At 35.2% G+C, this 16,989-nt stretch overlaps 1 protein-coding gene and 1 pseudogene across 2 annotated transcripts in view; both read right to left on the bottom strand.

Annotated features, from left to right (window-relative positions):
- LOC106673709 (LIM domain and actin-binding protein 1) overlaps positions 1–16,989 on the bottom strand; it is a 173,158-nt gene that overhangs the window by 132,790 nt on the left and 23,379 nt on the right. The gene's annotated exons all lie outside the window — the stretch shown is intronic.
- On the bottom strand, positions 14,484–14,580 carry LOC112127657 (annotated as a pseudogene).

Genomic DNA, 16,989 nt, shown 5'->3' with positions numbered 1-16,989 from the left:
TTCTCAATGGACAGAGAATTCTTCAACGAGCTCCAAAAGGTGGACATGCAGTGACCCAAGGCTAGGGATGGCACCTAAACGGGAATGTATCCAGAAGACCATCTGATCGTAGGCAAATCATGTGAATTTTGAAATACCGAAAAAATTCTAAATTTTTGTATTTTTAACACACAATACAGAAACATTTCAGTTTTATGATTATGGTGCGGTGATTAGTGACCGTTAGTCAATGGTTATTCGGAGATCGTGAGGTGCGGCCTGGTGTGACGTAGGTTTTAGAAAAACATTTTCTTTATCGTGCAACGTTTCGAGCTTTATTGAGATCATCTTCAGGGCCTGGGATTTATAAAAAATTGTTTAAATTTCAAATACATGTAGGATGCGAAAACATTAACTTATACAATGCTAGAAAATTTTGAATAAAAAATGAATCTAGACGTTGCTAGAAAATCTTAGATTAAAAAAATGAATTTATATAATGATAGAAAATTTTAGATGTAAAAAATAATGAATTTATACAATGCTAGAAAATTTTAGATTAAAAACTTTGAGTGAGTACAAATACTTTGATTGAATCTCAAATTTTCTAGCATTGTATAAATTCGATCTTTTTTAATTCTAAAATTTTCTATCATTATATAAATTCATTTTTTTTCTAGATTTTCTAGCATCGTATAGATTTATTTTTTTTAATATAAAATTTTCTAGCATTGTATAATTTCGTTTTTTCGCATCCTACATGTATTTGTAAAATTTAAAAATGTTTATAAATCCCCTCAATAAAGATCGAAACGTTGGCACGATAAAGAAAATGTTTTTCTAAAACCTACACCACACCAGACTGCATCTCACGATCTCCAAATAATTTATGATTATTTTTAGGAAATTGTAGTTTAAGATCAGACAACTTAGTAATTGTATATGTAAACTCCCCAAAAATGTAAAAAAAGTATTGCATTATATTTTTTGTAAAAAGCGCCTTTTTATATAATTGATGTTATATATATATAATAATTGTTTGTGCAGTTTTGTTTTTATTAATGATATCAATTTGTAAACACAACATTTTTAGACCCAAAATAAATTACTAAAAAATAATTCCAACCCTCAATGACATGACAATTCGGATAGGCTATTTTGGATTAAAAGATAAATAACAAATAATAATAATTGAAATTCCATATCTTTTCCACAGAAAAAATATATTGATAATTGAAAATTATCATTAAAAATACAAAAAAATTAATTACATGAACTGTTTTTACTGTAAATTGTTTTCAACAACACTGAAATTGTGTCAGTACAAAAATAAATTGATTCTTTCGTAGATTAAAAGGACATTAGACATATATTATCACTAGCTTGGCCTATTTTTATGAAATTCCTTTCCCTAATTTATTTATCAAAAAAGAAGGCATGTTCCTTGATATTGATCAAGCCTTTGGAAGGGTTTGGCACCCGGGCCTTCTGTGCAAGCTGAAGGGCTTAATATGGGGGAAAATATGCTTCTTCCCCAGCATCTACTACTTTACCTGCTGACGGTTACTTCAAAGTGAGGGCACATCGATATCCTCTATCTAAACCCGATGGTCAGCCTCTTACAGAAGAAATAAATGACTCCACATTTCAATTTTATTGGTTAAGGCTCTGAAGGAATTTTTGTAATAGGTGTTCGCTACTTCTGGAGCAAAAGGTATCAGTGTAAGGTGAGGTTTCATATATAAAAAGGACCGTTAACCCTTTTCTGATGACTTTTGATTGGAGTCTTTGGATGCGCTGGAGAGTTGGCATCCTTCGTTGACTAGTTGATTGATCAATCTTTTGCAGTTAAGTGGAAGTTTGGATTGTTTTTGAGTAGTAGGGATAACAGTTTGTAACGTCTGTAGGTTTGTTTCGTGTGAGCGGATTCTCTAAGTAAGTCGTTTGTCCAGGTGAAGTCCTAAGTAACGTAGATGTTTGACAAGGGATAGTGAAATACCGATAAAGAAACAGGTCGTAGTGTCTGCGTGCGAAGTTAATGTATTGGCTCTTCCTTGCATTTATTTTAATTCTCCACTTTTTGGACCAAACGTCGAAGCCAATGTGCGGTGTTTAGTGACTGTTACTTAATGATTATTTGGAGGTCGTGAGATTCGGTCTGCCGTGACGTAGGTTTTACAAAAACGTTTTCTTTATCGTGCCACGTTTCGATCTTTAGTTGGGATCATCATCAGGGCCTGGGATTTATAAACATTGTTGAAGATGATCTCAACTACAGATCGAAACGTTGGCACGATAAAGAAAACCTTTTTTTAATCTAAGATTTTCTAGCATCGTATAGATTCATTTTTTTATTCTAAATTTTCTAGCATTGTATAAGTTAATTTTTTTCGCATCCTACATGTATTTGAAATTTAAACAATTTTTATAAATCCCAGGCCCTGAAGATGATCTCAATAAAGCTCGAAACGTTGGCACGATAAATAAAATGTTTTTCTAAAACCTACGTCACACCAGACCGCTTCTCACAACCTCCAAATAGTCGAAGGCAATATTGGTTTTGAAGGTTTCCGTATGAATGGTATGAATGGATCTTTCCGCGTAGAAAGGATTGCTGTATTGTCAGCAGAATTGTTTCTGGAAGGATGTGATTGATATATATCGTAAAAAGTAGTGGTACGAGAATGCACCCTTGTGGGACGCGAGATTGGATATAATCACAGCTGTGCCCTCTCGCTGAACTGACAATCAGACAGGTATGAATTTAGGATAAGGTAGTAAGTACTTGGGTATCAGCTTCCACTGGAGACCAAACTCTGTCAAAGGCTTGAGCAATGTCAAAGAACACGGAAGGAATTTTTAAAATATAAGTAAACTGGAGATAATTTATTTCTAAGGTTTTTTGTTTCAATCTATGAAAGAATTACTTTTTTGTTTTTCTACTAACACATTTTTAGTGTGGTTGATAGCAATTTAGAGCACAAAAGTTCATTTAATTAATTTAATTGTTTTGTGTTTAATGATATTATTTATACATCATACTCTTTTTTCCTGGAAAAAATATACATTTCAATTAGCATTATTATTTACTTATTGTCTTTCACCCAATAGACTTTCCTACTACAAGTCCTGTCAAATTTGTTATTAGGCACAGAATTTTTACTATTGTAATTGTTTTACAGATGTAATAATAATAAAGTGGGAAGCCCTCTGCTTGTTTTCCTTCTTTTTCTCTTCTTTCGCGCATATTTTGTTTTAAACTGCAGCCATTTGAGCGTCCGATCTGGTTACAGACTCTCTGATTCCAAATTTATACTACGTTGTTATCCTTGAATACTAGTCCCTCGTTTGTACCTCAGGTTATCAAATACGGAATAGAAACAAAAACATAGATGTCTAGTCACATTCACTCCCCCAGAGTACTGGATATTCCTCGGGGCGGGGTTATAAGCAACCCCTTCCTTTCACGCTAATAAATTACTTTTACTCTCCAGACGTCATACACACCCCAGAGTACTTGATATTCCTCGGGGCGGGGTTATAAGCAACCCCTTCCTTTCACGCTAATAAATTACTTTTACTCTCCAGACGTCATACACTCACCCCAGAGTACTTGATATTCCTCGGGGCGGGGTTATAAGCAACCCCTTGCTTTCACGCTAATAAATTACTCTTATTCTTCAGACCTCATACACTCACCCCAGAGTACTCGATATTCCTCGGGCGGGGTTATAAGCAACCCCTTCCTTTCACGCTAATAAATTACTCTTATTCTTCAGACCTCATACACTCACCCCAGAGTACTTGCTATTCCTCGGTACAGGGTTATAAGCAACCCCTTCCTTTCACGCTAATAAATTACTCTTATTCTTCAAACCTCATACACTCACCCCAGAGTACTTGATATTCCTCGGGGCAGGGTTATAAGCAACCCCTTCCTTTCACACTAATAAATTACTCTTATTCTTCAGACCTCATACACTCACCCCAGAGTATTCGATATTCCTCGGGGCGGGGTTATAAGCAACCCTTTCCTTTCACGCTAATAAATTACTTTTACTCTCCAGATGCCATACACTCACCCCAGAGTACTTGATATTCCTCGGGGAGGGGTTATAAGCAGCACCTTTCTACAGATGTAAAAATCAATTTAAAAATAATGAAAGAGAAGGATAAGACAGAAGAGAAAAAATTAAAGACTTAAATTTAAATTAGTTTTAAATATAACAAACCTAAAGCAAAGTTGAAGATTGTTAACGGAACAATTTTACGTTTTGTAAACCAGTTCGAGAACCCATTCCCTACAGGATGGCTTAGTAATGATGTGTGGGATCTTTCTCTAAGTATTTTTCAAGTAGGCGAAATAATTCATGAAAGCAAGTTTTAATAGTTGGTGAATAATCGTTTCCATTAAAGCCGTGCAGCGAAAAAAAGATGTACGATTATCATTAATAAATTGGAGGGGGGTTTAATTGTTGAGTGTAGGATTTCATCCGACTTCCGGCTTTCAACAGATAGCCGGTGGTTCGGGCGGAACGTTTCCTCGGGGTTGAAATATAAACAGGTTGAAGCATGACTCATGCCCAGGGCTATTCCTTGGTTATTCCAGTGATGTGGTTTGGGCTTATCGCCAACATAGAACCCCCAAACGAATACAAACATGGCTTTGGAATCGTGAAATCGTGACCGATGCTCTTGTTCTCTTCCTTTTCCCCCCTGGGGTATAAAACTACATTGCCCGTTTAAAAAAAAAAGAAAAAATGAATTGAAAAATAAACATTTGATTGGTATGATGTTATCTTCAAGGCTTATTATCAAGAATCAAAACAAAAAACTAATATCAGTATATTATCCATCACCTCGAATTTAAACCTTTCACCTAGGACTGACTGTCATATCTGGATAAGGGTTTAAAGTATAAAAAGCTGAAGTGAAAAGTCATCGTGGAATTTAGGTGAATGCCAGGTCGAACCGTTTTATGTCACCTTCCGCCAAACAGTTACATTTTCAACACGACTGTTCTATATTTTTCAAAATTGCTCAAATGATTCTTTTCCCCTTTTGAACATTTCCTATTCTTAAATATAGAAAAAGAATCAAAAAGGTAAAACTATATAAAACCCGAACGTACAACTGTAACATAGCTGATAATACAATTGCTCAATCATAATTTTCTAATATTACAAAAGCTATGTTATATAATGTAAAATACATCAGAGTTTTACATAATTTATTAATAATAACGGCTTTGAAGTTTTTTCGATTGGTTGCGACCAATAGGCCAATTGTATGCAGTTTGATCGGCCTGATTATCATGGTCCGCCTAGTGTCGCTATGTTACCGACGTGTTACGGCGTTTCGCGCAGATAGAAATATCTCAGATTAGTCAGATACGATAAACTAGACAAAATTAACATGCTTACCATATAAGCGAATTTTATTATGTCATTTCATTCTTCACTAAATGGCAGGACTTAGAAGGAGGAACATAACATTCAGTTTAAATACAGTTTACGTCCCAACATGTCCAAAGTATTTGAAAAAAAATCAACTAAAAACCTTAATTAATTGAAAGATATTAATTGGTCAAGCGAACCACGAGAAATAGTGAATTTTAAAAAATTCTACTCAAAGGATTGCTACCAAAATTAAACTCTCCTAAGCTTCTCCCGGACCGAGTAACCTCCCTTGTATAGGAGCCTTTTTGGTGGCACAAGGATCTCCTCTACAAATTAAAGCGTGTCCTTACAAATACCCTCTACTTAATCATCCGCTCTTATCTGTCAAAGCGGTTCATGCGGTCCGACACGGATCAAATTACTTCGGACATTTCTGGCCGCGGGAGTGTTCCTCTATATCCTTTATCCCATAGATGATCCAACTTTCCATACCACCCTAAGGATCTTTTTGCCGATCATACAGCTAGGAGCATCTGACCACACGACGTTTGCTTCAGAAGATCTGCAAAGACTTACATAGACGAAAACAAATATTAATAAAGAAAGTTTGCCCATGTCACATTTACACTCCGAAGCAAATCTTTCACAATTTATTACAACAATGTTCCTATTTCTAATCCGATTTCCTTCGTTACGTTGGATTCCACCTAAACTCATGCTTAACATAGAATCAGCACACGTCTGAAACGACCTAAACAGACGATACTGTGTATTTTACATTACAGACAGTCCAAGCTATCGTCGAAAAAAAACTTTCAAACTACAAAACGCTAGTACAACCAATAAGGGATTACGGTATAAGATTATAAGGAATCGCTTCCACTCTAAAATCCTCAAATCAATTATAAATCCTCTCAGATACTAATCTTCAAAACTACCTGAAAATTCCATTGATCTAAAAATTAACTCTTCAACAATTTACCTTTAACTTCTCAATAAACTCTCTCACCATCCCAATAGTCTTGCCGGGGCCTTGTTCAACAGATCTAATCCCTACAAACTACAAGGCCTCTCGAGCGGTAATAGCCCGGCGACCTCCTTTCTGAGGAGTACGTTAAGTTTAATTAATGAATTGGTAGAATAATATTGATTATTTGCTCCCCTCAATATGATCATTTAAATAAGTAAATAGTTGTCAAAATGTCTATGTAATGTCAAAATCACGCTAATAAATTATTCCATTTACGTTTCAGTGGTCAATTGAGCAAGTTACTTCTTTCAATTAATTATTCTTTTTATGTAGTAAATGTTAGCGTGAATGTTGGAGTATCTTCAATGATACACTGATGAATATCAAGTCTGCGGCTGTATGAATGTAATTTATTAGCTCAATTAATTACTATTTTTATTTAAGGTCTTGGTTGAGATAAAAAGCTTCGATAGCTCAAGTGGTAGAGCAGCGGTTATTTAGCCGAAGGTCGTGGGATCGAATCTCTCTTGACAATGACTTTTTTATCTCAACCAAGACTTTACATTAAAAAAAATAATTAATTGAACTAATAAATTACATTCATATAGCCGCAGACTCGATATTCATCAGGGTATTCATTGAAGATACACCTCACGCTTACAATTACTTTCACACTAACCCAGAGTACTTGATACACCCGGGGTAATTAAGGAATAAACCCTTCATTCACTCTAATAAATTGCACACAAAGACGAGAGAGAGGGGGGGAGGTAGTATCACCCTGCACTCCCTGCTCAATACGCACGTACATTTGCTCCTCATAGAGAAAATAACGATGCAACCTGCGGAATGGAGCGTCGTAATACGATTTGTTTCTAGTAGGTTAGAGCGCATGTTGGGATAACAGGGAATGATGATGATGAATTGCGGATCGGTTGGCTAAGGCTTCCCGAAGAAATGATCTGCCACTCTCCTACACCAGGGTTCCTCAAGGGTCAGTGAAGAAGATAGGTGGTGTGGCATGGAGGTGTGGGGACCCATGGAGTAACTCCAGCCAGGGCCAACAGACAAAGGATCTTTTGCCAACTGTCTCCTCTCGACTTCGGATGGATCTCCTAAAAACTGATTATACGCTGAAGTTCTGATGGGGCAGAGCTCATGCAGTCAAACACCACCTCAACCTGCTACTGGAGTACAAGAGAGTCCAACGGGCCAGATTTCCTTTGCTGCCGAGTATGGTTGGACTCAAGATAGCATGCGGCAAATTAAGAGTTTCTGAGACTGGAAATTCTGCCGTGTGGTGTGGGCATAGTGAATGCCATTTTTAGTTTTCTGAACAATTAATTTTTTTTTCATTCAAGTGTTTAAAGTCTTCTTTTGTGTTTTGAAATTGGGTTTGGTTACTTTTGATTTATTGTTCACCTTCGTATTGTTTTTTCCCTTTTTTCCGGCACCGTACATTTAATATTATTAATGGAAGATATATATAAATAAACTGGTGTTAGGGTGCGCTCACACACACACACACACACGACGTCATCGCACTTTCCCAGAAGAAAGCCCTACATTCACGCTAATAAATTAGATTTACAGAAGGGATTGTTCCCGGCGTCTTCCTTTCTAAGGAAGTAGTGAAGTTTAGTTAATGAAGTGGGATAATAATAATGATTATTTGCTCCCCTCAATGTAAACATTTAAATATGTAAGTAATTGTACACAAGTCTTAAGTACTCTCAAATTGCATGTAACAAAAATTTCAGATTATAATAAAAAAACACACACATGCACTTGAATGTAATTCGATGTAATGACTTCTTGGATGAGAACACTAAATTCATTCTTGTTTCGCTCGTGAAAACTTATTTTACATAAAAAATTACTTGATTGTAGTACATCGTATGAATTTTACTCTGTGTCCTTTAACGGTATAAACCTCAGTTCCGGGACAGATAGTGTATTTGTTATAGAACAAACGCGCAAATCAGTCTGTGCACAGAAGGTGAGTGAACTTGGAAATCAGGATCAAATTCTGTGATGACGTTAAATATGAGGAGCAGGGTCAAAAAGATTGTAAAACCAAGAAAATTTTCAGTTTCATTAAACCAAAAATACCCTTTAAATTTCTTCTATAGTATACGGACGGCACAAAGTTGGGAAATGGTAAGGGGGGGGGGGCTCTTGTGTATAGTTGGGGGAACAACAATGCTTGGTAACTCTCCTCAAGACAAATTGAACTGTAATAATAATAATAAAAGTATTTATTAACAACTACAAGTTCAACATTATATTTTCCATTCTTTATTCCATACGCGAGACATACTCATCTCCTCAGCCTTTGATTATTATATTGTAAATGTATACACATTGGTAAAATCCATATAATTACAAAATGCATCATTCCAGACTAATAAATATTTTCTGTATTAGAAAATATTTACACTTTTACTTTTTCACTTACGAACACTTTCGATCAAAGTATGATCTTGTAGAAATCAAATTTGCTTTCTTCTTAAAAAATCAAAATCAAATAATCTTTTATTAAAAAAAAGTATACCCTAAAAAATTGGGATGTCCAAATAGCCTAACACTACAGAGGGCCCCCAAGTTGAGGGAAACACAGGAACGAGGCAGCAGATACAAGAAGCCTTGGAACAGCCAACAGGTTCAAATCTGTATTGTCGATTAACTAAAGAACAAAGAACTAATAAGGATAACTAAAGAACAGAACAAATACTAGGAGCAATGAGCATGAGGCAAAAAAAACGACAACTCCAAGACTTTCCAACAGAAAGGAATAAAACCTCTTAACTGCAGGCATGCTCCAGTTAAATTTCACCTTAAAAAATGTGACTACCCACAGAGGACCAATGTACATTGGCTCTAGAGAAGATACCATATCATACCCCTGAAAAGAATTCTTCACTTCATAAAAGATTCGAAAATCATCCTGATAATCACGACAGTATAGACGAAAGTTTAAACGCTAAGGGAACAAATCCAAGTGGGGGAAGCTTTTAAACAGCAACCTAGGAAGCTTATTTTACTTCTACTATCTTTGGTGATAAAAAAACAAACGATTAATCGTTAATTAAAACAAGATACAAGAACTCACAAAACCTTTTAACAATTTTATCGCACTTAGCTGATATAAATCTGAAAACATTCACGTATGAACGAGGTTAATTTACTAGCACAACTAACAAAATGAATAAGCTAGATGTACGACAGATTTTCCTTGGTCGAATAGATTACGTTTTTGAAGTATCTTTATCGGTTTCCTTGTTTGCTCGGATATCTGATCTATTTGGCTGTTGGCCCCGGAACAGATAGACAAATCTAAAAAGCCGGGGGTTGAACCGGAAATGAGTCTGGCCAAGGGAAAGAACGAGAATAGGCGAACCCTTGGTCTGTCTGAAGACCTGAAAAAAAGAACTGACATCATTCTTGTTTTAAAATGGTAGACTACAACAACTTTCCATTAATAATAATAAAATACGAATTTAACAACTTTCAGACATTCGCGGCATAAACGGCAAATATGCATTCATTTAGAAAAAGTAGTCTTGAAAAAGAATTCGGTATAAGATTGTAGGGAACCGCATCCAATCTAAAATCCTCAAATCAATTATAAATCCGCTTAAATAACTAACCTCCTGACACCGACCTGAAAATTCGATTGATCTAAAAATTAAGCTCTCAAAAATTTACCAAGTTCCCAAAAAACTCTCTTTCTTCAACTTGTTCAGATCCTTACAATCAGACCTCCCAAGGGGAAATAGCCCGGCGACCTCCTTTCTGAGGAGTACGTCAAGTTTAATTAATGATTTGGAAGAATAATATTGATTATTTGCTTCCCTCAATATGACCATTTAAAGAATCAAGAGTGAGCCTTGGAGCACTCCGATCAACACCAATTGACATTCTTCTAGCAGAAACAAACGCACCTCCGCTTGACCATAGAAGAAAAATGTAAACAGGTCGTTTTGTACTGTCACTTATGGCCAGAAAGACACAACTATACCACAGCTCTCTTGTCGTGTAAGGTACTGACATATAAATACTGGAGAAAAAAGAAAGAACCACCTTTAACATACACTTTCACCAATCTAGCCAAACACGAATCGTCAGTGGAATCATTATGTCCTTGACCTTATTTTAACACAAACTTTGAAAGTATTCGACAATCTTGTATACCTACCAATTCTGCAAAACATACACCGACTTGAATAAAACCCAAGTCACCCAAAAATATCTAAGTGATCTTTATGCGAGATTTCCAGACGGACATCTTATTTTCACCGAAGGATCACTCCTAAATGGACTAGTAGGTTGTGCATTTTATAATTCTGTACTAACTACAGTAAAACGTTTTTACTTCCACAGTATTTATCTATATAGACTGCAGGATTGGTTACTATAAGGGAAGCTATGAAGTATGCGAACAACAAGCAATTCCCGAAAGTGGTCATATGTACCACCATGTCATTAGTTGTGTGCAAAAACTTCGCAATGATAAAAAGTTGTATATCGCGGACAACATCATTATAGAAATCCTTGAACTTGCAGCCATGATCAGGTCTAAATGGCATAAAATAGTAATCACCTGGATCAAAGACCATACAAGGTGCCATAATGATTTCGTAGATCGGCTTGCCAAAGATGCCACTACAACGTTCAATTCTCTAAAAGCGCCTGTACCCAGAAAAGATGTTCATGCTTATAATAAGATTACAGCTGCAGATAGATTAGCAAATTGAATACATGTCAAATAACAAAGGGATAAGATACAAAAATATGTTTCCGTTGGTAGCATGTGAACCTTGGTTCATCAAAGAAATTAATATAACCAAGGCATTTTGCATAATAATAGTAAGGTTAAGAACCAATCACAAACTGTGCTAGGGCTATCTCAACGATTTAGTAAAATCCCGTCACTGAATTGTGAGGACTGCAGAACATATAATCTCGAACACATCATGTACTGCAACAAACGTGCAAATGAACGCAAGAATTTGTTCGACAGACTCTCGAATGCCAAAGAAATAACTCTTCAACCACCTTTTGGATACATACTAAGCTGTAATATCGTCAACCGAATTAGCTGTGTACCTTGAATTGTATAGTTTTATTAGGAATATTAATGTAATTGTATAAATAATGTGTAAAGTGTATATTATCATTATAATATTTAGTTTTTAGGAAATAATAATAAAATGTAAAAATGATGGCTGTATAAATATTTTGGAGTGAATATTTTTTTTTAATCACGCTAATAAATTACATTCATACAGCCGCAGACTTGATATTCTTCAGGGTATTCATTGAATAAACCCTGCATTCTCGCTAATAAATTACTTTTACACAACCCCAGAGTACTCGGTACCCTCGGGGTAATTAACGACAAAACCCCTTCATTCAATCTAATAAATTACACATACATACATATACACACTCACAGAGAGAGAGAGAGAGAGAGAGAGAGAGAGAGAGAGAGAGAAAGAGAAAAAGAAAGAGAAAGAGAAAGAGAGAGGGAAAGAGGGAGAGAATGAGAGAGAGTGAGAGAGAGAGTGAGAGAGAGGAGAGAGTGAGAGAGAGACGTAAACTATGACGTCTGTCTATTAATAATAATAGTAATAAAATATAATTTAGACAAATTTTAACAGCTTTCAGACATTCACAGTATAAACGGGAAATATGCATTTATTTAGAAAAGGAGTTTTGGAATAGAATTCGGCTCTCGAGAATTTCCACACGGGTTCAGGGGTACGACTAGAAGCTCAAAAATTATCTTTATCTTGATCCGATTACGCGTTTCGCATCGAAATGTGATTCTTCAAAAATTAGGTGTACCAAATAGTTAGCAATCAGAAGGCGTAAGGCCGAAACTAGGACGGTAATGATCAGTAATAACCAAATCGCTGACAATGGACGGTCCGAACTCTGACCGCAGCTTCGATTTTATGCTGACAGGAGTTTTGTTCAACATTGCATCCGTTCATCAAAACAAGATTTCGATTTGTCCTTTTTATATCTCGTTCAAAAACAGTATGTCGAATGGGCTAAAAGCGATTATATAAAAAGTTTCAAACATGCTGACCAAATAAGCCATCTTCCCGATTGAGTCATTTTCTAAATTGTCCGTGTTTCCTCCCCCCACAACTGCAAACATCAACATTCCGATCGAGTTCGCAAATGCAGAAACGACCCTCAATGATAACTCGTGGGAATGGGATTGCGGCCAAATTCGGTTTGAGTTCGAAACGAATGCTAATGTCGAAGGCATGACCTGGAGCCAGACGTTTCACGTTTCCCTAATTGCCCTCGGGAAAGGCTGCACCGGGGTTATTTTTTGTGTGAATATATTACTTTGTGGAGCATATTGGAAATAAAAAAGGACAATTCTGAATACCAGCGGATTGTAACATTCCACCGTTGGGACCGAAGCAGGTTTTAAAATCGTTATGAAACATGACTGTATCAAATTCTTTTCCTAGTCGACTACCTTCAGAATACATTATCTTCGCTAAGCCAATTTGTAAAGAAACAAGAATAAAGTTAAGGAATTTGACGTATTTATACTTCCATCTTTCTATGGCATAGAATTTCAAGCCCTGAAAAAATATTCCAGATACTTTTCTAAATTTAATTTTTTTAATAATTTCAACCTGACCACAGAATCTTTGTCCCTTCTAGAAGAAATACTATATAACATTTGGTACATGATGCGGTTTGTTAGTCAAAATGGGGTTAAACCTTAAGGTCAGAGATCAAACCATTTTTCATTATTTGACGATTTTGAACAAGAGGACTCAACTACTATGAACTTAACCTTGGTTTAGCAAATTAATTATGATGAAGAATGTACTGATTTGAATTTTTTTTTAAATAACGATGCATTCTTATGAGCTCAAAATAGAAATATTCTCACTCAGCTCTTTGCAATATTTGATTAGTTAAGCTATTCTCACTATAGCCAATTGTATATTGTTGAGGAGGAGGAGGATACGAAGTATAAGGGGTAAGTATTCCCAAGCCTCCTGCCTTGTACTTTTCTAGTTCCTTAGTTCAGTGATTCGATCCGATCCTTAGTAATAAGCAGTAGGTCATTGACTGTCAATTCTTTTTGCCGACTTAGGTGTTAGGCTGTACCCCTGTGCCCTGTCTAGCTTAGCAACGTGCCAGTTTTGACGAGGGTTCTTTAACTATGATTTCGTTATGTCTAGCACCTCTAGAGCTGATCTTTGTGTTTTGTTAGGACCTATTCTGAAATGGAAGAGTCTATATTTGATCTTGCTACCTCAGTTATAGATTCTGGACGAATAGATCGTCTTGCAAATCCTCCTCTTGTTTTTACCAAAAATCTTTTATGCCCTGGTACTCAAGATTCTTATGTTTTCCCAGGTTTAGAGACTTTAGATGCAGCCAATGATGATTTTAAATAGAATTGTTATCAGTGTAACTTATTTTAAGATTTTCTATGGCACAAGCATTGATAGATAGGATTTCGGCTTAAAAAAAGAATTGTAGTTCCTTAGTTTGGTGTCTCATATTTTAAGCTTGACGTGTATTCTTAATAAATTTTGATAGATTTATCTAATATGTCAACAGTTTCAATTTAGAAATTTTTAAGACTGAACTAAAGGAGTCACTTTGTAAAAACAGAGGCTCGACATGCTTAATTTATAACTTAGCACATAACATTCATTAATTATGTAAAATAATAGTAATGTGGGAACTTTTGGGGCTGACAAAGAGAAGAGGTAATTGCCGGCCCTTTGCGTGTTTTTACGTCTTTTTCTGTTCTGATACTTTTGCTGCGTGCGGCATTTTAAGTGTCTGGATCTGTTACCTGACTCTCTGTTTTTGTATGAAAACTAAGTCGATATTCTAAAATGGTAACCTCTCAAATATAAAATACATGTAAAATAGATCACCACAAACATAGAATTCCGGTCGCAATCATTCCCTCAGAGTACTCGATATTCCTCGGGGCTATACCCCGCCCATTCCATTCTCGCTAATAACTACTTTTACTCTCCAGACATCATACATTTACCACAGGGCATTCGATACACCTCGGGCCGGGGTTAAACTGAGCCTTCTTTTCAAGTTAATAAATTACATTCATTCCAATCATTAATAAATCATTCATTCCAATAATTTTGTCATCCTTGCGCAGAGGCGACGCTAATATTCTCTGTATCGTTCCAAATTTAGTATGTAATATGAACCGCCGAAGAAAGGAATATTTATATAAAAATTTATTTAAAAATGAAGAAATATATTGTTCCTCAAATATATCATTTATGATTAAAAAACAATTATCTCACGTGTATTACTTCAATATTTATTACTTTTCCCCTTATTTGTTTATTTTGAGCTGTTTTAGCATCTTCCAATGATTATTAATATTATTTACGTTTACACATTAATATTAAATATATTTATGTTCTAATGTATCATGGAACTAGTATTAAAAATTCCCAACGGTTTTCGTTTAAATAAATAAGAGTTCAACCTGCATTATTTAAGTACTAAACCCCTAGTTTAGCTCCTTGAAAGCCATTATTAGCCAAATTATATAATTTCGTATATAGCAGAATCTATTTAACACGTAGAAAAACGAATTTGCTGTTTTAGCGAATACTTTTTTTTAAGCATACATGGTTTGTTTTAAATTTTTAAATTTAACTTGTAGAGATGTGTTTTCGTGTACATAAAATTGCATAAATAGAACAACTGGATATTCCTTACTTTACTACACGTGGCATTTATCAACGAAAATGAATTTAAAATTCCTCATTAATCCATTTTTATATTTATATACTATCATTTATCACTTATTGTGATTCTCTATCATTTTCTTTTATTTAATTTGTTTAAAGTCTAACTTCTATTAATAAAGCTAAAGTTGAATTTGAGATGAATTTGAAATAGTTTATTAATGTGAAGTAGCTGGAAAAATGAATGGAAAAAATAAAGCAAAACGTTTATTAAAATTTTAATACAAAGTTTGACAAAATGAACTCAACTTGCGTTTATTAATATTTTGTTTTTTGCAAATTATTAGTCAGATATTATATGTAATTTGTGACCGAGGTGGACGAGTGATTTTCCGGCTAGTATTTGCCTCGATGGCGGTCTGGGTTCGAATCTCGGCATAGCCCTTGGAATTTTAATTTTTAATTATCCTAAATAATTTAGAAAAAATAATAAAATGGTTCTTTTTCAAAAATCACTTTATTTTAAAGCTCGAATATTCACAAAGCATTGTAAAATGCGTAAAAAAGATCCAAATAAAGTATTTTGGGTTTTAGATGCGGTGAAAGCAGGTTTGTATATAAAAAGCTAAATTTACCGCCTTGTAATAGTTATAACTATTATAAACTATTAATCTATAACTGACCTTTAGTTAAAACAAAATGTTTACATTAGGTTCTAAAACAGGAGCCAACTTGCGTTATTTACTACTTAGCTCTTTGTATAGTTGATAAATCATTGATTGTTTACATACTCTTTGTCCTTGGAATTCGTAACATTGTGGAATGCAGATTTTTATAGGATGAAAAAGCCATGGTCAGAAGTACTATACGCAGATTAATACAGAAGTACTTATAGTAGATAAGTAGGAAATCAATCTTTAGATAAAGCACGTAGAGATATGGCTCAGGGTTATCTCATTGCTTTAATTTACATACAAAACGCTTACTATTACTCTAAGTCTATATATGAAACGTCAATTATGGATTAGGTACCAAACAGTCCGTAATGTAAGGGTGAACTTTAAAATAGTCGTCAGACGGCTTCGTGAGAATGACGTCCTGCATGAAGTTCTCTACTACTGGAAAGGCATCGAGTAGAAAGGCTTGGACACTTGAACAATGGGGGCTGTCCTGCCAGTTTGGTTTGACACCGTGAGTTCTGGGACCGTGTTGAAGAAGACGTGTAGAAAATGTTGCTTCATGCGTGAGACACCATCTTTTCAAAGACAGTTATAGTATGGGTCAAAAGTCCATGCCCGTACAGAACTGATTATCATACAGAATAGACCTTTGACTAAGCAACATTGAGGAAGTACCGATGGAAGCTATGGTCCATTTATCGGGGACAACTTCGTGTTACTGCAAGACAATCCTCCCCATTACTTGGAGGATGTAAGGATTACCTCAATGATTTGACCTGAATGTTCACCTGACATGAATCCCATAGAACACTTTTGGGACATGATCAAGAGAAAAGATCAGATCATTCTCCTGATCATCATATCGTTCTCCTCCTCCGACAGGAAATGCTTCAAACCGCTCTTGTTAAAGAAAAGGTTGAAGAAGACGAAATCGCTACTCGATGCCTAGGAGACTTAAGGTAATAAATTGATAGATACGTTTTAATCGAACACTGATTTTCCGGTGTTTTGGTTTTTCTTTTCAAACCATCGTAATTAAATAATTTGTATTGACGATCATTTCTGATCTCGTTTGATTTGGTTTTGTAAGTAATATAACGACAAATGTTCGATTTTTGTTTCTGGGCATATGTTATACTTTTTAGTATTTACGATACATTTAATGTTGGTCAAGTTCGCTAGGGCAATTATGTTCCACTAAGTTTATAATTAAGTCGGCCGTCCATGACCAACTTTGA

The sequence above is a fragment of the Cimex lectularius genome, unplaced genomic scaffold, assembly GCF_000648675.2.
Source record: "Cimex lectularius strain Harlan isolate CLEC.00 unplaced genomic scaffold, Clec_2.1 scaffold12, whole genome shotgun sequence".
NCBI lineage: Eukaryota > Metazoa > Arthropoda > Insecta > Hemiptera > Cimicidae > Cimex > Cimex lectularius.
Note: the sequence above shows the minus strand (reverse complement) of the source record. Positions and strands in the feature narration are given on the sequence as shown.